Source organism: Triturus cristatus, chromosome 3_1, assembly GCF_964204655.1.
Source record: "Triturus cristatus chromosome 3_1, aTriCri1.1, whole genome shotgun sequence".
NCBI lineage: Eukaryota > Metazoa > Chordata > Amphibia > Caudata > Salamandridae > Triturus > Triturus cristatus.
The window spans coordinates 1,156,298,130-1,156,323,002 of record NC_140583.1 but is presented as its reverse complement, the minus strand read 5'-3'; the positions used below and the strand labels follow the sequence as shown (position 1 = coordinate 1,156,323,002).

At 42.8% G+C, this 24,873-nt stretch overlaps 1 non-coding gene and 6 pseudogenes across 1 annotated transcript; 6 read left to right on the top strand and 1 right to left on the bottom strand.

Annotated features, from left to right (window-relative positions):
• Positions 1-9,644: 9,644 nt before the first annotated feature.
• On the bottom strand, positions 9,645-9,763 carry LOC146861674 (5S ribosomal RNA; annotated as a pseudogene).
• Positions 9,764-11,934: 2,171 nt separating this feature from the next.
• LOC146861673 (5S ribosomal RNA) lies at positions 11,935-12,053 on the top strand (annotated as a pseudogene).
• Positions 12,054-12,350: 297 nt separating this feature from the next.
• Positions 12,351-12,469, top strand: LOC146861672 (5S ribosomal RNA; annotated as a pseudogene).
• A 349-nt stretch (positions 12,470-12,818) lies between these two features.
• LOC146861671 (5S ribosomal RNA) lies at positions 12,819-12,937 on the top strand. The gene has a single exon (XR_014979358.1). It is a non-coding gene; the product is annotated as a 5S ribosomal RNA (ribosomal RNA).
• Positions 12,938-13,277: 340 nt separating this feature from the next.
• LOC146861670 (5S ribosomal RNA) lies at positions 13,278-13,396 on the top strand (annotated as a pseudogene).
• A 2,736-nt stretch (positions 13,397-16,132) lies between these two features.
• Positions 16,133-16,250, top strand: LOC146861669 (5S ribosomal RNA; annotated as a pseudogene).
• Positions 16,251-19,150: 2,900 nt separating this feature from the next.
• Positions 19,151-19,269, top strand: LOC146861668 (5S ribosomal RNA; annotated as a pseudogene).
• The last annotated feature ends 5,604 nt before the right edge of the window (positions 19,270-24,873 follow it).

Sequence of the window (24,873 nt, the reverse complement as noted above, 5' to 3'; positions counted from 1 at the left end):
GGATAGTGCACTCCAGGATGTTGATGAGGATGATAAGGGTGGCTTGATCCTCCCTCATTAAACTGATGATGCTGTGTACCTTAATTTACAAAATTCCAGTTGGCTTGTCACCTCCCCAAGACAGAGATTGACTCACCACATATTCACCAACGGATGTGAGTGCCTCATTGGCAATGGTGTTTGGGAGGGCAGCAGAGGTGCTAGAACTACAGCTGCCTTCCATTGAGATTAAAATAAATGTTTTGACAGAAATCCAATAACCTAGGCCAGTAATGTCTGGGCCCTGTGTATCTTCAATTATGCTCGTATAGATACTCTGATGGCTACCTGGTGTATACCATGTTTTTACCTGCATGTGTAAAGGCAGGTGGCCAGATGTTATAAACAGGCACCTGGTGACCTGGATTTGTACCCCAAGCATTCCACACCAGAGAGCCCTATGATACAGGTCTTGACCAGTAGTGTGAATCCTAATTCATTCTCTACCACTCCTCTCAATTGGAAATCTAAGAGTATCTTTTTTTAAATCTTTTATTGAACTCAAGCAAACCTACAACACAAAACAGAAGCGATAGTTCATACAGGTTGGTGCCACATAGGAAGCACACATCTTAGCAGAGAACCATTTAAACAGTCATACACTTAGCGAACCATCCTCCCCACAACCCTTCACGGTATAGAAACATTATATCTGTGTCATCAGAGTTAATGTAAGGTCTACTTCCTTGCTTCGAATAGTGTAGCGTTCCTTGCAAAGTCGCATGGTACACAGCTCTTTGAGCATCATTGGCATGACACTATTACAATGCAGTCAGTAGGACCTGCATCAGATATCTCAGGGCAGAGAAGTCGGGGGAGAGGGTAGCAGTGTTGTATAAAGGGCAACCTGTTCATTACTATATATTAGGGATTCAGTCCAGCTCTTCTACTTTGGTGATCCTCCACACCCCCAGCAACATGCCACAAATTGCCTTGTTTGTAACAAAGCTAGGGATGTATAAAGTCTGTGTCACTGGGATCTCGCAGACCTACCCCAACACTGCAAGACTGCAACCCTTGACTTTGATGGCAAATCGTGATCAGCCATTGCGGATAGTACTGTTAGCAACTCCCCCAATAGGGGTGAATTGCACTACATAACCAGGCCAAGTGCAAAGAAATCGTTCCCATTTGGTTACATCTGGCACAGTTTGAGTTCTCTTGGAGACCAAATCTGTGCAGTGCTGAAGGGTATAGTATGCAACACTGTAATATTTTTTAATGAATTATATGTTATCTACTGCTAGAGGATACCATACCTTTATAATTGTAAATATATGTAGTGGATAAAAAGAAAATGGCATCTAGTTAGAAGTGTAGATCCAAGATAGGTAGCACTGAAAAGAAGTTTTATAAATCACCTGTGATCAGTAGTAAATAGAGTAGTCCTTTCCCCTCCCCCCCAAGTAAAATTTCATAAAAATATGTTGTTGCATATATACATATATATGTAGTATTGTATTTTTGCTTAAACTTTCTGTTACAATAAGAGTAAATAACAATGTTACAGAATACAAGCAACTTCCTTTTTTTCATTCTTCAAATATTTCTTGTACAATGTTTTTAATTAATCCATTGCTATAAATGATTTCAAATGTTACAGGAAAATGTTTTATCAATTCATCTTCCAAGTTATCCATGTGTGGACTTTTCATGAACCAGTCCATTATTGTTTCATTGAGAATATCCATTGATTGCAAGTTTTCGTTTCCTTCAACTTGAGTTAGTGTTGTTATTTCGGGAGTTATTGTCAGGGTTCACAGGAGGTTTCCTCCACGTGACCCTGCTGATGCTCCTATTTGCGCCCTGCACCCTTTCAGTATGAGGAGGAGAGATCATTGTGCCCCCAGCTGGAGAATGTGTTGGCGCCGCTGGACTTCCAGCATGGCCGCCAACACATTCATAGGTCAGCAGACTAGCCTTTTCTAGAATCCTCAGCAGAAGGTGAAGCGCACTCGCCAACATTCCAAGGCGCACTTCACCAAGGACCAGATCCTGAGAACAACTTCTTGACTGACATCGGAAAGATAATAAGGGTAGAAAACGTCGTACCAGTCGGGGTTAGCATCGCCGGTTGACTGACGTCCACAGAACGAGGTAGTGTCAGTTCACTGCGCAATCTGAAAGCCGAGTTGTTTTTGCGCATTAGTTAAGACTAGCGTTCCGAAATTCCAGTTGCCGTCATAGTACAAGCCTCTCAGTATTCCATTATAAGTAGTGTCTCCGCATTCTGAAGGCTGAGCTTACAAAGCGCATGAGTAAAGACAAGTCTTTAGTTCACTTATTCTGTCAAGACTGTATCTTTTGTGCGAGTAGTGTTAATGCTACGCACATGAGCGTTTCATGCTCCTTTAGTAATCCCAAAAAGTCCACAGACAATACTTGAGGCGGGCTATTAACGAGTACGTAACAATTCTCACGCCGTTCAAACCCAGTCCAACTCATAGCAATCTCAAATACTTCTTAAACTGACTGATTGAAACACTCTACTGGCTTGAATGAGATTAGACTAATTAAAATTAGCACTATACGATACAATCATCACAGAAGTCATACACTGCTCAGATGCTTTCAGATGCTGTGAGTTCCATTTCACGCCCATTTCTTTTCTTTAATACTTAAATACCAATTACTAGAAAACTTACCTTATGTTTCTTGAATCCACAAGTACTCCTGGAAGAATACTATGATACCTGTAAGAAGAAAAGGAGAGAGTTAACACAGAGCCTGAGCCTTCCAGTTACTACATCACACATAACTGATGAGCTAGAAGAGAGGTTTGGCCCAAGGTTGATTCTGGTAAGATAAGTTATCCTTATAAAAGATACAGTAAGTTAAGTTACAATAAAGAAAGGTTATTGGATGCATGTATTGTTACACCTTGTAGAAGAAAGAAGACGACCAAGCAGAACCTACCTGGCTGTCTCTTCTCTGTCCCAATCCCCTTTCCCCTCTGGGTACTTACCTGTGGAGAAGTAACCTATCTCGCAGGAACGTCCTGAGAAGGGAGTTGGGAACTAGGCAACATACTGCTCCTGTGTTATTGAGAACAGACCGAGAAGGTCGGCCTGACAGTTATTTTTTCAATTCCATATATTTGTATTGTTATTTTTTCCAGTGGTGCTACTATATTCTGTGGATAAAAGACATGAAATTGATATATATATATATATATTCACTGAAAAAACCATAGGTTTCACACATGCTATAGTTAGGAATTAGCATTTAAAAAACCTTGCAAATTCACTTAAAAAACCATAGGTTTCACACATGTTATAGTTAGCTGGTAATTTTACTCGTAAAAAACCAATGAAATTCCCCCGTTATAGTTAGTTCAGCTAACTATAACTCGCGCGCCCGTAATCCACTGCTGATGACGTCACATCTTACATCACTCATGACATGGTCAGTGACATCACTCATGACATCACTGATGACATCTCAAATGACATCACTGATGACATCACTGATGACGTCATCCATGAGAAAAATTACCACATCTTCTCACACCATAATATAACCTTTGATACACCGAGTAAAAATTTAAGAGTTCCATTCTCAAAACCATATATACTGCAATACCAATCATTACATACCCACTTATTAACTCTTTGGTCTTCATATACCTCCACTTGCTCACCTGTACAGTCACTCCTACTTACAGTCACTCCATACAAAACTATAATATACATTTAAACACTTATATAGACACTCACACACTAACAAGTATCCATAGAGTATCCATATTACACCAACTCAGTCATGCAAATAATCACACTCCCATTTTCTCACCTATGCAGTAAAACACACTCAAGTTCACTTACTCATAAAAATAGTATCACATTCTTACACTTTTATAGAATCATTGATACAAGCACACACTCATCCATACAGTCACTTTCACAATCACACACTCTCATATCTACTCACTTATATAGTCTTACACGCACATATACTGCCTTTCACATATGTAGTTAGTCACAAATGTACTACTGAAATATATATTCAATCCCTAACACACCCATACATACACTCGCTCAACCATACAGTCCATCACAGATGCACTCCTAAAACCATTCACCCATAGAATCACCCACTCACACATCTATGCATAGAGTGACACACACCCTACCCACACAAACACTCACGAACCCATACTGATACTCAGACAACCAATCAATTACCCATATAGAGACTCATATAGCTGTTCTCAAAACTATGCAGCCACTTATACACCAACATACAGACACATACACACATTTACACAGTTTAGTCACTAGTTTGCAGTAAGATACATTTAATGACTTACTTAAAGAATCATGTTATGCACCACAGAAAATCATCCATTTACACACTTGTACACCCACTCATTCTTCAACAGGACTTTCCCTATATATATATAAAACATATTGAAATTCTTGAGAAACACATACTCACTGGATGACGTCATCAGTGATGTCATCAGTGATGTCATTTGAGATGTCATCAGTGATGTCATGAGTGATGTCACTGACCATGTCATGAGTGATGTAATATGTGACGTCATCAGCAGTGGATTGCGGGCGCGCGAGTTATAGTTAGCTGAACTAACTATAACGGGGGAATTTCATTGGTTTTTTACGAGTAAAATGACCAGCTAAGTATAACATGTGTGAAACCTATGGTTTTTTAAGTGAATTTGCAAGGTTTTTTAAATGCTAATTCCTAACTATAACGTGTGTGAAACCTATGGTTTTTTCAGTGAATTTGTAAGGTTTTTTAAATGCTAATTCCTAACTATAACGTGTGTGAAACCTATGGTTTTTTCATTGAATTTCAAAGGTTTTTTAAATCCTAATTTTTTATTTTTTAATTATATTTTTTATATATTTCATTTTCAAAAATTTCCCTATGTATACATTTATAAATTATCTGTATCCTTTAATTTGATGTGGCTCATTTTTTTTTTACTTTGAATTTGGATACAGTTGAACAGCATAGTTAATATCTTCTATTAAGTTATGTCCACTTTTTTTTTAATACTTAGGGTGCGCGCTCAGAGCGCGCACCTAGTACGTTTGCGTACGTTTTTCATGTATGCAGGCGTACGTTATCTACGTACGCATACATATGTTTTAGTGCGCGCTCGGAGCGCGCGCCCAGTACGCATGCGTACGTACGCATGCGTGCGTCGTACGTGCTCCACGCGGTACACTTCCGTATATGCGTAGAGTACGCGCGCTGACGTTCGCGCATGCGCGCGTGCTGCGTATGCACGTTACGTACGCGCATAATACTTATGCGCACGTGCGCGTACGCGTTTGCGCATGCGTAATTGCACCGTGCGCGCTCGGAGCTTGCTCAGTGCGCGCACCTCGGGTTATGTGATTAATAAAACAACACTTTTAATTGGTTTTCATTACTTTCAGTTTCAGATTGTTTCAACACCACACCCAATCCCCTCATGGCAAGTCATGTGATCAAGAAACATCACTTTTCATTGGTTCAAAGTACTTTCAGTTCCAGATTCTTCCAAAATCACACCCACCCCCCTCATTGTTAGTTCTGATTCCCTTGGAGAAGGAGCTGCTCTGTTTTTGTGAGACAATGGCAGAGCACCAGCCACCTTCTGAGAGTGAACAGGACACTCTTGAGAGACAGAGGCAGAGGAAGCAGAAAGACTCCTTTATATGGCAGTTTTTCACTTTTCCTGAGGGACAAAAGAAGGTGAATGCACCAAAGGTCACCTGCATACTGTGTCAGCGCACTTTGTCACGTGGCAATGCTAATAAGAAGTACTCTTTTAGTATTCACACTATGATGAGGCATATTGAGGCAATGCATCCTCTGACTTTTTGTCAAGCTTCTGGAGCAAACCCTCCACCTGCTCAGCCGACGACATCTGCAGTAGCTCAGCCGAGCACATCTTCGGCAGCTCAGCCGAGCACTTCTTCTGCGATGGTGCCTTCACCTTCTTCCACACCTCTGGATATTCGTCCTTGTTTTGGGAGGATGAGTACACACTGCATGGATTGTGGTACTCTTATTACTTTGGGTGAGAGCAGTATTGATCTCATTCAAAGAAAATTTGAGGAGCATCCTTGCGAAAGGCCATAATTTTGTTATTTTTTTTTTTTCGTTTTTCACTTCCTCTGTCCCTACATTAACTCAAGGGCTCTTTTTAGAGCCACCTAAAATCAAAACACAAAAACTTGTTTTTTGAATCTATTTTTCTGGTTTTTTTTTTTATTGGGTGCGTGCACCCTGCGCGCACCCAATGGGGTTTTTAAAAAAAAAATTATCATTTTTTTCACCTTTAGTAAACCTTCAGGGACTCCCTGACAAAGAGAGGGGAGTGGCAAAGTAATTAAAAAAGAGATGGTGTACATTTCACACATGAAGGGAAGAGAGTCTTCCTATTAAACTTTAAACTCTGCATCAGTACTTACCTATAGGTACCCTAAACCTATCAAAAAAGATAATAGCTCATTTTAGTGCTGCATTTGAATTGGCTGTATTTACAAGGAGAGGAAAAGACACACAGAGTGGCTTATCCTCTCCTTGTAAATATGGAAGAGCACCATGCACCACTAGTACGTCAAGAAAAGTGACGTAGTGGTGGTGCAGGTGGCTTGTAAATCTGCCCCAGAGATGTTAAGGAAGTTAAGGGTAAAACAGACAAACAGAGTGTGACAGATACAGAGACAGAAAGCAAACAACTGAGAAGGAGTAAGGCAGTTAAAAAGACTAAGACATATGGATACAGAGAAAGAAACATGGATGAAAAATTTGTGATGGAGGTAGTAAAGGTAGGGGACTAGTAGAGAAGGAGTAAGGGAGTTACAAAAGAGTAGTAAAGCAGAAAGAGAGAGTGAGAAGAGAAATGAGAAAAGCAGAGTAAGGAGAGGTGAAGAAAAGGAAGCATGAAACGAAAGCAGTGACACATACAGATATGTTAAACTTACCTGACCATCAAAGTAAATTATTTAGAAATAAATGTTTTTATTTAATTGCAAAGAAAACTGAATAACATCTTCTAAATTTTCTTTCTAGTTCTGAAAAAAAGAAAAAAAGTATTATTATTCAACAATACACTTTATTAAACAGTACATGTTTTTTCATATTTAGCAAAGCAATTTTTGCCCTTTTTTTGCTGTTTTCAGAATGTTTTGATTTTCACTGAAAATAGTGAAATCAATTGTATTCATCATTTAACAGCGGGCAAAAAAAAAAAAACAATCTGAAAGATTGTTTAAAAAAGCCCCAAATGTATCCTCACTAAAACATACCTTAATAGAAATGTCAAAAATACCTTTTAAGAACAATAACAATTTTCAAAAAATAACGTCTGTAAACCTTGTTGCAAAAGAACATTTTCCAAAATAATATCTGTCAAAGAAGTCCACAATTGTTTGTTTTACCTTTCCTTAAGGCCAAATGGTAAGTTTAAAATCCCTTTTGAGTGAAATATCCAATTTTAATCCTTTTAAATTTTAATAATGCTTTCTTCCGATGATGATGTTAGTATTTAAGATTTGGGTTTCAGAAAAATTAAGTAAGAATTGGGTAAATCATAAGGCAAACGTTGCTTGAAAATCAATTGAGAATCATTACACAGTGTCCATCCTTTTTCACATTTAAGATAAACTGTGTAATGACCAGAAGTTATAGAAGGACCATCATGAAAAATTATTGCAACTGTAACAAAAGTTTTCCCAGATATGGATAATTGGTTGCCAACAAACTTCTTTAGTAAAGTTTCCAATTTTGTTCCATCAGCTCTACAACGTTGTACCATTAAAATTACATACTGTCCATATTTCTTTAAAAATAACGTTGACAACATTTCAGATTTACATTTAGAACATTCCATGTTGTGATTAGCATCTTTAACTAATTTACTAAAAGTCACTGTTTTACTTTCTGGTAATGGTAAATATATGAACCTTTCAGAATCTACATTACTACTGCTTGTGTTCATACAGTTATCACAACAATGTTCCCATGTATAAGAGACATCAAACAAATTTTCTACTTCTACTCCTTCATCTTCCAGTACCATCAGGATATATATCAAGAATTCCTGTGCATCTTGCTGGACATTTTGTGTAAACTGTGTACATCCAGAACATACATCTAAAAGATTTCTAACATCAGAAGCACTTTCTATTTTATTTTTATCATTACTCAGCTTCTCATAAAGGAGACTCAGCAAAGAACAGAATCTTTTCTCATGATTTAGTATCATCTGCTCTTGCAAAGTTTCAAGATAAAATACAACATTCAGCACTACATTTGCGTAGCAGTTGACACCAGGGCTATTTTCAAAATGACAACCAACAACCTCTTCCACACTGTCCTTTTTCTTTTTGCTTGCAGTCCCATCACTGTCTTTTTGTTTTCTCTCCTGTACATCCTCATTACAGATATTCTCAAATCTCCTTTTCCGACAAACAACACGTTTTTCAAACACAGGATACTGACCTAAATGAGGAGCATAGCTTTTTCTTAATCTATTATACTCCTTTACACAGTTTGCATCAGCACTTACTTTTGAGTCATCAAAGTCTATCATGAATAAACCAGATAACTTTTTCACGCATGACAAAGCAACATATGCCATACCTTCTTTGAACACAGTAGACCCAATGTTTACAAAAGCACTATCAACAGTTAATCCTTGAGACTTGTGAATAGTTACAGCATATGCTAGAGAAATCGGAAACTGCTTCCTACGTACATCTAAGTCTTTCACTAGCAAGGGGTGCATGCACCACCTTACCCAGGCTGCAGTAGCAGACCTGTGGTGTCATTTTGGAGGGCTTCCTTGGGGTGGCATAATACATGCTTCAGCCCCTGGTAGGCCTCTGGGGTACCTATGCCCTGGGTACATAGTATACCATATACTAGGGACTTATAATGTGGTGTACCTAAGGCACTAGGAATCAATTTAGAGAGAAAGCAGCTAGGCTGGGGTCCTGAATAGCATGGTCCCAGCCAGACTAAAGTCGAAAAACAGTGAAACATCAGCAAAACGAGGGGGTAACCATAAGAAGCAGATCCTACTCTCCTACAGGGGTTCTTAGTTATTTTCATTCCACTTCAGTGCTGGCCATAGTAAGCAAGACAAGCCACCCTCATCTACCTAAAGCAAAAAATACAAAAAGCTTGCACCACCTGGTATTCCCAGGTGGTCTCAAATCCAGGTACTAACCAGGCTTGACCCTGCTTAACTACTGAGATCCGACAAGATCGGGTGAATTTAGGGTGGTATGGATGTATGGCATGAAGAGCAATGACTTTGGGGCTCTTAGTTATTTTCATCCCACTTCAGTGCTGGCCATAGTAAGCGAGATATGCCACCCGCATCCACCTAAAGCTAAAAAAAAAAATCTAAAAAAAGCATACAGCACCTGATATTCCCAGGGGGTCCTTATCCAGCTACTAACCAGGCCTGACCCTGCTTAACTACTGAGATAAGACGAGATCAGGGGCTTTCAGGGTGGTATGGCTGTAGTCATGAAGAACAATGACTTTGGGGCTCTTAGTTTTTTTCATTCCACTTCAGTGCTGGCCATAGTAAGGGAGACAAGCCACCCTCATCCACTTAAAGCAAAACAAAGAAAAGCAAACAGCACCTGATATTCCCAGGGGGTCTCCCATCCAGGTACTAATCAGGCCCTACCCTGCTTAACTACTGTGATCAGACGAGATCAGGAGATTTCAGGGTGGTATGGCTAAGCATGAAGAGCACTGACTTTGGGTCTCTTTGCTGTTTCATTCCACTTTCGTGCATGTCATAGTAAGTGAAAAAAGCCACCCTCATACACCTAAAGTAAAACTAAAAGAACAAAGAAATGCCTACAGCTCCTGGTATTGCCAGACGGTCTCCCATCCAGGTACTATCCAGGCCTGTCCCTGTTTAACTACTGAGATCAGGTGGTTCCTGAGTGGTATGGCTGTAGGGATGAAGAGCAATGACTTTGGGGCTCATAGTTTTTTCATTCCACTTCAGTGCTGGCCATAGTAGGTGAGAGAAGCCACCCTCATCCACCAAAAGCAAAACAAAAAAAGTGCTTTGAAGTCCTGCACTGGGGGCACATTTGGTGTCCCTGTGCATAGTCCAGTTCAAACCGGTTGCAGGGGCTACCAGTCCCCTCCTCTGGCGCAAAACTGGACAAAGGAAATGGGTGTAGCCATCCCCTCTTTTAGGTGGGTCTCCAGAGTTAGTCCAACCCCTTCCTTGGGTATAAAGAAGGAACCCCTGACTACAGGACTTTAGAATACACCTGGACAAAACTCTGTTACAGAAATCCCGGAACTTCGAAGATCTCCATGACTTGGAGTAAAGGAGTTACTCCCCTGCCTGGCAGGCACCAAAGACGCATCTGTCCAGTCTGCATTTCCGAAGCTCCCACAGGACGCCAAAGACTTTGCAGCACAGGAGGTGGGTTTCCAGACTTCCCAGAGGCTGACCCGAGTTCCTAGTAAAGCTGAGACCCGTAGCCCGTGGAACCGGAACCCCTGGACACCGTGCACATTTGCAAGTGCATCAGATTCTCAACGTCCTTTGAGGCTGTGCATTGGGTTACTTGTAGCCCAGACCCCAAGCACCCTTTCCACTGAGGATTGCTGGCCTACACTCCACGAGTGTTCCATGAGCCCGCCCTTTGTGTGTTCGCTCGAGGCTCCTTCGTGATCCCTGGTCCGTCGACTGGTGGGTCCCTGTGAAGGCAACCCTTACTTCAATTGGGCTTCCCTGGTTGCTCCAGATGTGCCCTGACTCTCCCTCGCTTGGGGAGTCCCCAGGACCTTGCTGGGCCGCACTGAAGCATCTTTCCTCTTCCTGCGTGGCTTGCTGTTGCCAAGGTTTGGTGTGTCCAATCTGGGCACCGACGCTGCAGCACTCGACATCCTTCGTGGTACAGCTTGAATCCAGCTCCTGGTTGTCCTTGACACCTCCTGGTGCACTTAGCTGAAGAGTCAAGCTTCCCCTCTTCTCACCTGAAGCACCTGACATCGGTGGGCATTCGACTCTCGTGCACCTGGTCACTGGCAAGTGACCCAGACTCTGTCCTCTCTGCTTTCAGGTTCTTCACATCTTTGATCCAGGCTTGGATCTCTTCAGACCCTTCTCATCTTCCTGCAGCAGCACTTTTCAGCAAGCTGCCATTAAAAACAACAACGCGACCCGACACCATTTGACACCTATGCACCCAGCTTCCCTGGGTGAGGTAACACGAGTACTCTGGTGCTCCCGTGGGTGTTGGCTCTAGAACCATCTAAGTCCAAAAGGGTTTGTTCCTAGTCCACTCCTAAGTGTCCTTAAACTTTAAAACTCTAACCGCGACTTTAACCAAAGAAGCTAACGGAGCTTGCGGCTGTGTTCACACACTGCACACGTCCCCCGTGGGTCCCCTGTGTCACTACCGTGGGTGGTTCCTTGGGGTCCCAGCAATTCTACAGGCTCTAGGCCTTGTGTCTAGTCAAGTCGTGGTTCTTATACCACTTTCTTAATATATGGTTTGGTTTGCCCCTAAAGCCAATCGTAAATTGTGGTAATTTACTGTGATATTTGAAGTGTAACATATGTGCTTTTACCTCTAGCCTCATAAAGAGACTAGTAGGGTGTGTTTAGGAATAAATACATATATTTTATATATATACCTGGTGTGGTCTCCTTTCATTTAGCCATGCAAGAGATTATAGACTGGTAAAACAAGCCGCTTTACATTCCTTCAAGACTTAGCCTGAACGCTGCTCTCCATTGCTACCACTAGGATAGCTTTCAATAAAGGTTGTCTTTAACCTATCGTCAATAAGGGGTTGTTTGGACTGGTGCGAGGTGCCCACTATAACTAGTGGACAGCATATACCAGGCCAACTTCTCACAACCCTAAAGTCAATGTTCTTCATGCGCTCAGCTATACCACCCTGAAAGCACCTGATCTTGTCTGATCTCCGTAGTTAAGCAGGGTCAGGTCTGGTTAGTACCTGGTAGGGAACCCACCTGGGAATACAAGGTGCTGTGGGCTTTTTTTGTTTTTTTTTGTGTTGCTTTAGGTGGATGAGGGTGGCTTGTCTCGCTTACTATGCCCAGCACTGAAATGGAATACAAATCTAAGAGCCCCAAAGTCATTGCTCTTCATGCCTACAGACATACCACCCTGAAAGCACCTGATCTTGTCTGAGCTCAGTGGTTAAGCGGGCCTGTTTTTTTTCTGTTTTTCTTGTTTTGCTTTAGGCAGATGAGTTTGGCTTGTCTCTCTTACTATGGTCAGTACTGAAGTGGAATGAAAAAAACAAAGAATCCCAAAGGCATTGCCCTGCATGCCTACAGCCATACCACCCTGAAAGCACCTGATCACGTCTGATCTCAGTAGTTAAGCAGAGTCGGGCGTGGTTAGTACCTGGATCGGAGACCGCCTGGCAATGACAGGAGCTGTAGGCATTTTTTTGTTCTTTTAGATTTTCTGTAGGTGGATGAGGGCATCTTGTTTCACTTACTATGGCATGCACTGAAGTAGAATGAAAAAAGCTAAGAGCCCCAAAGTCAGTGTTCTTAATGCCTACAGCCATAACACCCTGAAAGCACCTGATCTCCTCTTATCTGAGTAGTTTAGTTAAGCAGGGTCAGGCCTGGTTAGTACCTGGATGGGAGATTTCCCCCCCGGAATACCAGGTGCTGTATGTTTTTTTTGTTTTGCTTTAGGTGGATGAGGGTGGCTTGTCTTGTTTACTATGGCATGCACTGAAGTAGAATGAAAAAAGCTAAGAGCCCCAAAGTCAGTGTTCTTAATGCCTACAGCCATAACACCCTGAAAGCACCTGATCTCGTCTGATCTCAGTAGTTAAGCAGGCTTGGGCCTGGTTAGTACCTGGATGGGAGACCGCTTGGGAATACCAGGTGCTGTCGTCTTTCTTTGTTTTGCTTTAGGTGGATGAGGGTGGCTTGTCTCGCTCATTATGTCCAGCACTTAAGTGCAATGAAAAAAACTAAAAGCCCCCAAGTCATTGTTCTTCATGACTACAGCCATACCACCCTGAAAGCACCTGTTCTCCTCTTATCTGAGTAGTTTAGTTAAGCAGGGTCAGGCCTGGTTAGTACCTGGATGGGAGATTTCCCCCCCGGAATACCAGGTGCTGTATGTTTTTTTTGTTTTGCTTTAGGTGGATGAGGGTGGCTTGTCTTGTTTACTATGGCCAAAACTGCAGTGAAATGAAAAAGAACTAAGAGCCCCAACGCCATTGTTTTTCATGACTACCGCCGTACCACCCTGAAAGCACCTGATCACGTCTGATCTCAGTTGTTAAGCAGGGTCCGGCCTCGTTAGAACATGGATGGGAGACCGCCTGAGAATACCAGGTGCTGTAGGCTATTTTTGTTTTGCTTTAGGTGGATGAGGGTGGCTTGTCTCACTTACTATGGCCTGCACAGAAGTAGAATGAAAAAAGCTGAGCGCCCCAAAGCCAGTGCTCTTCATGCATACAGCCATACCACCCTGAAAGCACCTGATCTCATCTCAGTAGTTAAGCAGGGTTGGGCCTTGATGGGAGACCGCTTTAGAATAGCAGGTGATGTAGCCTTTTTTTGTTTTTTTTTTATTTTGCTTTAGGTGGATGAGGGTGGCTTGTCTTGCTTACTATGGCCAGCACTGAAGTGGAATAAAAAAAAATAAGAGCCCAAAGTCATTTCTCTTCATGCCTACAGCCATACCACCCTGAAAACACCTGATATCTTTAGTTAAGCAGGGTCGGACCTGGTTACTAACTGGATGAGAGACTGCCTGGGAATACCAGGTGCTGTCGTTTTTTTTTGTTTTGCTTTAGGTGGATGAGGGTGGCTTGCTTCGCTTGCAGAGCCCCAAAGTCATTGCTCTTCATGCCTACAGCCATACCAACCTGAAAGCAGCTGATTTTGTCTGCTCTCAGTAGTAAAGCAGGGTCGGCCCTGGTTTCTTTTGTTTTGCTTTAGGTGGATGAGAGTGGCTTGTCTCCCTTAATATGGCCAGCACTGAAGTGGAATAAAAAACAACTAAGAAAACCAAAGTCAGTGTCCTTCATGCCCACCGTCATACCACCTTGAAAGCACCTGAATTCGTCTGATCTTAGTAGTTAAGCAGGGTCAGGCCTGGTTAGTACCTGGATGGGAGATCGCCTGGTAATACAGTGAGAAAATGCCCTCTTTCTTGCATGGTATGCCCCCACTTTTTGCTGAATTTCTGACGTACTTTGACTGAGTGTGCCCTGGGCTCCTGCCAATCAGGAACCCAGGGCCTGTGTTCCTTCCCTAAAACTGCATTGAAGCCTAAACCCAATTGGTCTCTCTGGCCATAGGTCAGTCCCTGGTAAATGGTACCACCGGAACCCAGGGCACTGTTACCAGGGAAGGCCTCCAGGGCTTCAGCACGTATTGTGCCACCCTTAGAGGCCCTGTGCCCTGACACACACACACTGCCTTTGCAGGCTGTGTGACTTGGTGCAGAACAAAACAAAGAGTCAACAAGGCACATCCCTGTGTGCCATGCCCACGAACCACTGCCCTGGCATACATCTGTTGTATCCAAATTTTAGTCTCAAGGTCCACACTTACCAGTGGCCTGCAATGTAAGTCAAATAATGAGCAGTTGGCAACGTAGAAGGTTCAAGCGTTTATTGGCCAGACAGAACTCTATATAGAGGAGCCTCATCGACCCTCACCCATCAGGTGCGCCGAGGAAGACTGAAGAATTACAGTCAAAACCAGACAGATATACTTTCAGTGAATACATGAAGTCAGCACATGGAAATCTACAAGTTGGCTCGGAAGAGAGGAAGACCCATATTTGGCGCATATAATTAGCTCAGCTCAGGCACAGGAATGTGCTTATCTCACAACTCGGCCTTGGGGCCTCAGACCGTTTACTTTCAGCTGCTCTTAGTAAATCACACTCCAAGAGGGAGGGGGATTGTGCCATGCACGGAGCTACAGAACAAATGTCTGCATCAGAGGTCTTTTCTGCCATTAACAAGCTTCTATTTCTTATAACAGAAACATACAGAAACATCCATATTATAGACTTAGCTGGAGGAAAGCAATGTAGCATAACAAGTCTCTTACTGAGAAGGCAAGAATAAGATAGAAGCTTCCACATTACAGAAACAATTCTATACACCTGAAGCTTGCACATTACAAAGATAGCTCAGTGGGTTGCAGCACATGAATAACAAACTGCGACTTCATATTGATTAGACATATTAGATACACTGGGCTTAACTATATATTTAACTCGATTACTTCATCCTAACCAGAGCATGATAAACTAAGGGTAAATGGTGGACAGAAAAGACCATGTGACCGAACAACGAGGGAGCCTCAAACCAAAATGGCCGTCGTTCTGCTCCCGGCCCTTTTATCGCATTAGGCCTAACAGGAGTTTCGGACTATTGGTTAGGCTAAAACTAAGCGGACTGGTTTTAGATATACTGTGCTAATCATATATTAATATTTGGTCACCACAGAACGGCCCTTTTAGCACAGTATAGCTAAAAAATCGATTCAATCTTCAAAGATTCCCTCATCTATCTGCATCAGATCATGTGTCTCCTTTTTCGGGGCCGCTGAGTATCTATCCGGGTCTGACTAGGCTTGGGCTTAGGAATAGATGGGCGAACCTGTGCTACACAGGAAACGCAGTCATAGCACCCTGAAAGCAGCTGATCTCATCTGATCTAATTCGTTAAGCAGGGTCAGACCTGGTTAGCACTTGGATGGAAGACCGCCTGTGAATACCAGGTGCTGTCAGCTCTTTTTTGTTTTGCCTTAGGTGGATGAGGGTGGATTGTCTCACTTACTGTGGCCAGCACTGAAATGGAATGAAAAAAAACGAAAATCCCCAAAGTCATTGTTCTTCATGACTACAGCCATACCATCCTGAAAGCACCTGATCTCAGTAGTTAAGTGGGGTCGGGCCTAGTTAGTACCCGGATGGAAGACCGCCTGAGAATACCAGGTGCTATTGCTTTTTTTTTTGTTTTGCTTTCGGTGGATGAGAGTGGCTTGTCTCGCTTACTATGGCCAGCACTGAAGTGGAATGTGAAAAACTAAGAGCCCCAAAGTAATTACTCTCCATGCCTACAGCCATACCACTCTGAAAGCAGCTGATCTCATTTGATCTCAGTAGTTAAGCAGGGTCTGACCTGACTAGTACCTGGATGGGAGACCGCCTGGGAATACCAGGTCCTTTTTTAGTTTTTTAGGTCTCGCTGAGCCAAAGGCTCGAAGAGACATTTTGTATGTGGGATTTTCAAAGTGCTACCCACAGTCTTTTGGCTGGCCTAAACCTTGAGTGCACGATCACATGCACGTGCACAGCTGCTCCCACTCCCCCCTCCCTTCTCTATAGCTTTCTTTCACTTTAGCCGCTTTGACCCTTGCATTCCCCCCTCCCTTCTCACCCAGCCCTTTGATGCTCTGCTCGATTACTTTCACTTTCGCCGCTTTGATGTTTGATTTTTATTGCCTTTGTTTATGTGACGGAGATCCATTGCATTTGGCAGAACATTTCTGGGGCCGTATTGCATAAAATACACCAGGTGGCGCCAACGTGTTTTACAGAGCACCATACAGCATTTTGTTCTGCGTTAAAAAAAAGACGCTTTAGGAGCGGAAAGGAGCTATCCCTTTTACTTGTATTAAAATGTATTTTTAAAGGTGTCTCAAAGGATCCTGAACATAGTTTATTCTAGCATGCTCCAATACTGTCCGTATTTCACTCCTGATTGCACTGGCCTTCCAGGTCCTAAGACTCAGACTCATGATTTTACTGTTATTTCAAAACCAATCTAACATTTGTTTTGTTTTAGGTATTACCTTAGTAAAGCATACCTATGTGATCTTACTCTCCTTGGTCCGTGTTTTATTATGGATGACAAGATGTTTTCTCATTAGGACTCGCACCATAAGCCTCTTTCATTCCAAACATCTGGAAACGCATTTGTCTCTGTAACTATATAGTAATGGCTTTCAGTTACAGCTGGCGGAAATTATGCTACACACCTATTTATTGCCTTCACCAAACGATTCTGCTTTCACTGGTGTGACCATAACTTGCCAAAATATTTTACTGATGCTTTCGGCAGTGTCTCCACTTCTGTCTGATCACTCCTCAAATGACACCTTCTTTAATCCCACCCACAAGCAAGGTAAGCCACTCAATTTTATGCTAATTTCAAACACTTTATCCAAATCTAAACCCATCATCGCACCATCTGACATCACACATTTCACTTGCAAATCAGTTCGCCTCCTTGTAGATCGCTCTCTCATGTACCCATCTGCTGTAGAAAACAGGACCCCACTGCTCTCACTGCTTTCCACGTGATCTTCATAAAGACCTCACTTCAGTCTTGCACTACAGCTCATACAACTGCTTCATTATCCACCTTGTACCAAAGATAGGCCTCAGCCATGAATCACACTTGAAATAAGAGTGCATAACAGTAAATGAGGGCAGCAGTACATAAATGGCGAAAGCACTTATTCACTGCTAACTTCTTGGTTAATAAGCAAGCCCTTCATACACTGCATAATGATCTAGGAGGTGTCAAATCTATCTATTTCCAGGACCTCATTACCTCACCATCCACAAGCACTCTGTGCAAACCTTCAGCTCTTTACACTCTCCATCATCTTCAATTATCAGTATTCTATTGTTCATCCTTACCTGCTCATGACTTCACCCTGCTACATCTGCTCCAAGATTAACACTATAATTAGTCCACAGTGCTGAAGTCCTCACTCGCCTCAACCCTGCACAGTTACATTATTACGATTTAACACAACATCCTCCTAACAAACGTTTCCTCTTATGAAAGTAGCTAATCCACCCTGTGCCCCCCCCTGTAACCATTTCGTCCTCCCTTCATCAAATCTTTGCCTCTTTCATCCAACAGTTTCCCCTGCGTTTCCCTTCGCACTGACTGCCTGTCCTGTAACCAACTACTCAACCCTCTCCTGTGTTCGGGACCCTTCATTCCACTATCCTATCCTCTCCTCTGTTCTTGTCTATGCTCATACTCTTGGATCGTTCTGCCTCTCCTTTGATATTGCTGGTCACCCCACACTTTTCTCAATGAGCGCACGGGGCATTAGCTGGGTACCAGCCCTAATGCTCCTCAATAAGCAGCAGCAATCGTTGCAGTTTCACCAAGGTGAGTTTAGTAAAAGTTTATTTTACTACTTTCGATAACTGGTGCCTTTCGCAAACAGAAAAGGTAATGACAATGTATGGCACATTACAAGATGGCATGTTTTAATACTAGGGCTTCTGATTATATGCATAACGTTTGATCTAGCAGACATGATTGAACATATGGTGAGACCCTTAAATGCTCAAATCACAAAGGGACTAATATGCAATAAAGTTACGTGTCTCTTCACTCATGGCAGAATCTCCGCACTGCACTCACTGCAGTGCGCTGGACAGAGAGGCTGCCCAGAGTGCAGAGACTCCACACTTGTACCTTTACTACACGTAAGTCCCTTTGCAAATCAGACCCTTAACCTCTACTTCTTTGTGATTTTTAAAATAAAGAGAGGGAAGCATTTATAGTAAAAATGGAAAACTCATGTCTCTATTTACAATGCAGTTATTGGTTGTTTTTAACTTTCAAGAAAATAACACATTTGTTCTTAAACGACATCCATATCTTAAATCACACATTTTATGATTTTGACATTTGGAATTTCATGTCATACCCTTCACTTGTGCCCATTCCCGACTTCTTATACCCTTATTATCTAGCAGTGCTTTCAACACCACAGGCCATCAAATTCTGGACGGAACGGCCATAAACAGTTTCGCCCATACCTCTATAATCACACTCAAATGCTAACAAGCATTGGCATAGCCAATAGGTCTCGCCTTTGGGACCGTTTAAGTGTTTAGTTATCCAGCACAATATCCTTGGTGCAGTAACATTAACTGTTGCATGGCTAAACACTTATAAGGTCCCAAAGGTGAGACCTATTGGCTATGCCAATGCTTGTTTTGTTTTGCTGTAGGTGAATGAGGGTGGCTTCACTCACTTACCATGTCCAGCACTGAAGGAGAATGAAAAAAGATAAGAGCCCCAATTCTGTGTTCTTCATGCCTATGGCCATACCACCCTGAAAGCACCTGATTGCATCTGATTTCAGAAGTTAAGCGGGGTGGGGCCTGGTTAGTACCTGGTTAGGAGACCGCCTGGAAGTACCAGGTGCTGTTGGCTATTTGATTTGCTTTAGGTGAATGAGGGTGGTGTGTCTCACTTACTATTGTTCAAATAGAAATAATTTTGTTCATGTATTATCGTATGTAAGTTAGCCTTTGTGGCACCATTTTCTATCTGGGCGCCATTTTGAATCATGATCTAAACTGATTCTTTGCTATTTTTGAGAAAAGGCCTCTGCTGAGTTGCGTTTTTTCCAAGCCTGAGTTTTGCTTCACTAATGAATATACTGTTCTTATTAGCGCCTACCTTTCCCTTTAAATAGAGGCCTTCTCCTCCTTGTCTAGTGGGGGGCACAGGCAAAGTGACCTTGAGTAGGAGATAGTGTGTGCCCAGCCTCAGAATCAAATCTTATTCTTTGTACTTCACTGTTCTGCTTCATCTGCTTGGAAAATTCCACAATGGGTGTGCCTTGATTGATTCTGGGATGTCCATAATGTATCTTTATGCTTGCTGATGTCAGTCCCTCTTCAGCACTCCTAAGTGACTGGGCAGACCGGGCTCCGGTCTGAGTGCACCTGAATAAACCGATATTGGCTTGAATTCTCTACTGTCTGACCGACTCTTCATTTGGTATGGAAGGCTGAATGGTGGTCATGAGTGACCCGGGTGACCCTAATCGGGCCACTTCGTTCAGTTGGCACCCAAACAGGGACTCCTTCAGGTGGGTGACCACTCATCTTCTGCGGACGGGGGAACTTGTTTTCTCTTGAGAATGGCTGATATCAGTAAACTGGTTTCTTTGTGCTGTCACTGTTGTTCTGCAGATGCTCAATTGGAAGAAGCTCGGCCTGCGCCTCCAGGAGGCACTCCTAATTTTCATATGTAAGTGAACAATGGTCTTGGCCATCTTATATTTAGTACATTATGGCACAAATATACGAGGGACAATGCCGAATTACTGTGGCCGTTGACGGGCACTTTTGATGAAAAAAGATTGGGACGAAGTAGACAGTCTATGTTTGATTCCCTCAGAACATGGAAGCAGGTAGCCAGGTAGAGGCGACTGAAGATGGAAAAGGATTCACGGAAAGGAAAGATGCAAACACTGACTCAGAAAGCTGTAGCATATTATAAGGAAAAACAGAAGACAGGGGTTCGATGTGCAGATAGAAAGTTTCAATTGCATGTTGACAGATCTTATCTGGCTCAGGAAGAAACTGATACTTTTGTGGAAGAATTATTAGATGCAAGGCCCCTGCCCCCATATGCCCCGCAAAGGATAAATCCTACTGTCCCTGTGCCATCACAGCCGCCTGTTACAGCTGTTCTCCCTGTCCCTGTATCTACTGCTGTTGTCTTGACAGCTGTGGCTTCAGCTCCTCCTTCTCTTTCTGTCCCTTAGACGTCCGTGGCAACTGTGACTGTTAGCACCCCAATCACACCTTTGTTTCAGCATCCCTATTTCAAGCTCTCTCTCCTTTGGCGCTCCCGCCTGCCACTATCCTACCTGTTGCTCCTGTTGCTTCTCCTTCTATGGTTTTCCATCCTCCAATTTCTTAGAGTACTGAGACGCCAGTATGCGGATTGGACAATAGAGATTCGACGAAATTTAAGGAGCGAATGGGTCCATTTGTTTGATCTGAGGTGGGGTATGAGAAGAAGAAAGTAGTAGCTAATCAGGCTGCGCAGTGGGGTCGTAATACCATTCACAGTGTGGAGGAATTTTGGAGTGTGAGGAAAGATTTGCCCTTTGTACATCAGCACGCCCTTAAGCATATGTTTGCTATGTCAATTATTCTCTGGCAGCAACATTTGGGGATTATGCACCGCAAATTGTATTTGATATTAAAGACCGTGTATATGCTAGTGGCCTGGAGCCAGGCCAAGTTTTTGGAAGTATTACAACATTAGTTTCTTATAGGAGTAGGTTACATGAAAAGAATCCCAACTCTGTATCTAAGTTTCCAACGCAAGAGGTCCCTCTTATATGTCACCCAGAAATACCAGATTTAAGGGATCAACGCGGAAATGTTACTAGACAAGATGCAGCGGTCTGTTTTCAAGAACAGTGGGTTTATACCAAGTGGAAAAGGAGTGAGGTTTTATCCCTTAAAGCTCATTTGCCCGATCCTAGGAAAAACCCCATTGCTTATTATCAAGAATTGACTGAAGCTGCCTCTTCTACTGTAATGACTAGTGCTGACATTGAACTATGTTTTGGTCTTCTTCTTCCGGTTGACATTTGGAGACCGGTTCATACTCCAGACCATGTTGCGGAGCTGGATGGTACATGGGATCTGATTAAAGGATGGGATCAGGAATGAAAGCCAGGTGATAAGCCTTGTGCCGAGATTCTTTCTTTGCCAGGTCGTATTATCAAATCTACGCATCTCTTTTTCCGCCGAAGAAGGAAAGATGAAAGTGTGTCTGACTTTTTCACTCTGTTTGAAGATATGTTTTCGGATTATAGTGGGCAGAATATGTCCATTGAGGGAGGTGTTCTAATTGTTTGTCGATAGGTTTGTTTCTAACTCACTTCCTGAAATTGCGACTCATTTGAAGGTGTCTGAGAGTACCTGGACCACATCTTCACATTCTTTTATTTTGAATATGGCTCAATATTATGAGCACCATGATCAGGAAGAGAAAGAAAAGGTCACTAAAAATAATAAGGGTTTAAAGACAAAGGTATTGTTGCAGCAAGCGTTTAGAGGCAATGGTAGAGGATGTGGTGGTCCTGCCAGGCAGCTTCCTTGCACTAGTAGGCAGTCGGCAACAACACCTTTGGGGCCGAATCAGTGTGCCTATTGTAAGGAGGAGGGCCATTGGTGTAGCGAGTGTCCAGTTCTTTTGCAAAAGGTGGTGCTCCCTAGAGGATGAGGTTCTCATGGACAAGGTCGTGGGGCTGATAGAGCTCAAGGTGCTGTGGCTTCACAGGGTCATTCTGATAATAATTATTTTGATGACCCTCTTGATGGGCAATACTACCATGATGACTATGTGATGGATGAAGTGGCAGGAATGTCTTACAGCTAGGATAGCTAGGGACAGAGTGCGAGACCAGTTCCGATACCTGTAGACCAGCGTGGTCCTTATGTAACAGTGGAACTGCAAGGTTCGACTAAGGAATTTTTGGTGGACACAGGTGCAACAAAAAGTTATGTTTCTCGAAATATGGTCCGTGGGGCAGCTCCGTATGGTCATAATAATGTTTCGGTAGGCTTTTCAGGTGTACCGGTTGTGAGCCCCATTTCACGACCCCTTGCATTGATGATTGATCCTTTTACTGTGAATTCTCCGTTTTTGTTGACGTCCAATTGTGGTAAAAATTTGATGGTTTAGATTTGTTGAAGAAATTGCATGCTACTATTTTTTGTTCCCCGGATGGGGTTTATGTGACGATGAGTCCCAATGTGTGTACTGCACAGTGTTTGTCTCACCCTCTTCTCGTTGAATTTACTAATCTCCCATCCACATTGTGGGCGAAGGGTGATACAGATGTGGGACTGTTGCACAGACAGCAAGTTTTAATACAGGTGAAAGACAATGCTGTTTTGCCTCGTATTCCTCAGGATAAGATACCTCAGGCTGGGGAACTAACCCTTTTACAGATTATTCAGGAATTGATACAAAAAGGTGTAGTTAAAGAGACGTTTGCCAATATTTGTAATAGTCCTATTCTTCCGATTCTTCAACGGACAACCTCAGGTTCCTCTCATGATCATGAGGATGTTTATCGTTTTGTGATTCACCTGTACGAAGTTAACAAGATTGTGGTTCCTCAGTTTCCTGTGGTTCCTGATATCGCTACGCTTCTAACCATGATTCCTTCTACTGCTACCTTCTTTTCTGTTATTGATTTGAAAAATGCATTCTTTGGTATTCCTATTCATCCAGATAGTAGGTATCTGTTTGGTTTTACCCTAGCTGATAGGAGCTTTATATTCTGTCGAGATCCCCAGGGCTATACTGAGAGTCCGAGCATTTATAGCCAAGCATTAAAAGGTCAATTGGATTCCCTTCAGCTTCCTACAGGTAATGTATTGGTGCAATATGTTGATGACCTCCTTATTGCTTCTGATATCGAACAAGGTTGTAAAGACAGTATAGATCAGTTATTGTTGCATTTAGCTCATCATGGACATAAGGTTTCCCTTTCTAAATGTCAGTATTTTCCACAGGAGGTCACCTACTTAGGTCACCTACTGTCAAAGGAGGGTAGGAAGATAACCCCTGAGCGCATCAGTACCATCGTTAAAATGCCTATTCCACAAACTCAGAAAGATGTGTGCGCTTTTATAGGTATCACCTCCTACTGCCGGCAGTGGATACCTAACTACTCCCTACTAATCAAACCCTTGCTTGCCTTAATAACCACAGAAGTGCATGAGCCTTTGCCTTGGACGCCTGAATATCACCAGTCTTTTGAGCAATTGAAAACTGCACTTTGTCAGGCTCCAGTACTTGGCACCCCCAAGTACAGCAAGCCGTTTGTGTTGTATGTGCATGAGATGGCTAGTTGCGCACTTTCGGTCCTAACATAAAAATTTGGAGTTAAGCAACGTCTGTGTGCTTATTTCTCTGCTGTCCTTGATCTAGTCGCGACAGCCCTGCCAAATTGTCTAAGTGAAGTCGTGGCCTCTTTGATCAGACAATCGGCTGGACCTGTACTGGATAAATAGCCTCCAAAAATCGCTCAATGCTTTTACAGATTTTATGTCGGCACTTGATTTAAAAGTTAAGTTCATTAAATCAAACAGTATGGTGTGTGACCCCAAATTGACTAAAACTAGGAACTTTGCTGTTGGGGTCAAGAACATTGATAAACTGAATAATTGTACCTATTTAGGGAACTTATTTAATAATGCGATGAATTGGTAACCACTCATAACAGCAAGGGTGCAACACACAAGTAGGGTTGTGGAGGGACTATTTCGCTTTGCCTGCAAGCTAGGTCACAATCCGGTGACGGAGCTAGTTACCCTTTATAAAGCTAAATGTTTGTCTCTGGCAACCAATGGGGCAGGGGTGTGGGGCCACCACAAATGCCACGACTTACAGGTTTTGGAAAATAAGTTATTGAAAAGGCTGTTGATGACCCTGAATACCACCCCCACACTCCTCGGTCATCGAGAGCTGGGGTTGGAATTTTTAGAGAACCGTAAAGGTATTGCCGCTTTGCTTCTATGGGCACAAATGTGTCTGTCTGAGAAATTAACATTTTCAAGGGATGTGATTAAAGATTGCATTAATCTGGATTGTGCACTATCGATCCCTTGGCTCCGATTTGTGAGAGATACATTTCATGAGATAGACCTAGGCAGTGCTTAATTTGTGCCGGTGCTTTCCGGTGCTAAGCACCGGCACTTAATTTTCAGGGCCGGGTCTACAAGCGATATTGGCTGCTCACCGGTGAAGAGCTGATATTGCATGCCAGCAGCCCGCCTCATGAGGCACACGCTTAGAAACTGCCAGGGTCCCTCCCTTATAAATCATAGGTCACTCCGAGCACACACTACGAATGATGAGCCCTTAGTTGCAAAATATATTATTAGCCTGCTCCGTTCCTACGTGGCAAATCGTCAAGTGTTAGTCTTTAGTTGGACCAATGGGATCACTGTGTTCTCTGCAGCCCGCCCAGACATACTGCGCAGCCGCAGC